The sequence below is a fragment of the Lepisosteus oculatus genome, chromosome 14, assembly GCF_040954835.1.
Source record: "Lepisosteus oculatus isolate fLepOcu1 chromosome 14, fLepOcu1.hap2, whole genome shotgun sequence".
Classification (NCBI taxonomy): domain Eukaryota; kingdom Metazoa; phylum Chordata; class Actinopteri; order Semionotiformes; family Lepisosteidae; genus Lepisosteus; species Lepisosteus oculatus.
Genome location: NC_090709.1, coordinates 57,267,090 through 57,268,225, shown reverse-complemented (window position 1 = coordinate 57,268,225; position 1,136 = coordinate 57,267,090). Strand labels below are relative to the sequence as shown.

Below are 1,136 nucleotides of genomic sequence, written 5' to 3'. Positions count from 1 at the left end.
ATTTGTTAGTCTGTCGGGAGGCTGTGCAGGGTGTGAAGAAATAGAATTTCTAAAAGACAGGCTCCCTAAGCTTAACATCAAGGCAGAAAAAAATGCTGTTTTCTCTACAGAAATGCTCTTTACATTTCAGCACTGTTGCAACTCCCTTTATAAAGGGTGTGCACACGTATACAACCAAGGCATTGAAAGATTTTTTTTTAATTATTGTTCCAAAAAATGTTCCATTTGTTTTCTTTTTAATGTTGTTGATTAAAAGATTTTATTGAATGAGAAAAAAATCTGAATGTGAAAAAAGGTCCAAATGCTATTGAAAAAAATCAGTAATGTGAGGAAAGATGGATTGTGGGAGCCCCTTAACTACCCATGTCATGCTGTATTTCTCACTCATTCTACTGGGAGTGGTGCCGTCGCTTCATGATAAAGTCTGTCAGTGGTCATTCCAGACGCGTCAGGTATGACTGCTCTTCGGAACAAGAGACACGTGACTTGCGAGGATACCGACAGTGTCGATTTTCTTTCAGAGCCCGGATAGCTCAGTCGGTAGAGCATCAGACTTTTAATCTGAGGGCCCAGGGTTCAAGTCCCTGTTCGGGCGGATGTGCTGTTCTTAAATCTATTGTGAATGTCATTCTAAATAGTCTTTTATCTTTCACTGTTCTAGCTGTACTGTGGTTATTTTAAATGTCCATTACTTGTATTTACAGTAGTGTATTTAGTGTTTCATTTCACAAACCGAAAATGTTCAAGTAGATCTTGTCACTCTACTCCACGTAATCATCTAAATTAAATCACAGTAGAGTACAGAACACGCAGTGAGGAGCTCACACAGTGAGTACTCTTGAATACGACAAGAGGAAAGGCACACTGCAACTCTGCAGAGTTTACAGTGACAGCAGAGGTTGGAAGCGACGTAGTTTTTTAATACTCGCTCGCTGAAGATCTCTTAAGAAACCTCGGTGGAGATTTAACGGGTGTCTAATAATCACGTTCAAAAAGATGACGATACGTTTTTTTTTTAACTAGGTAGCCTTAATGGCAACACGGTGTGAGTAGATCTTAAAGCAGCTGCAGAGTACCCGTAATGGAAACACAGTGCTTTGAGTTCGGCTTTTCTTATTTCTTCTGCAGAACCAGTG

At 39.9% G+C, this 1,136-nt stretch overlaps 1 non-coding gene across 1 annotated transcript; it reads left to right on the top strand.

The window, feature by feature from the left end:
- The first annotated feature begins 522 nt into the window (after positions 1 to 522).
- trnak-uuu (transfer RNA lysine (anticodon UUU)) lies at positions 523 to 595 on the top strand. The gene has a single exon. It is a non-coding gene; the product is annotated as a tRNA-Lys (tRNA).
- Positions 596 to 1,136: the final 541 nt, after the last annotated feature.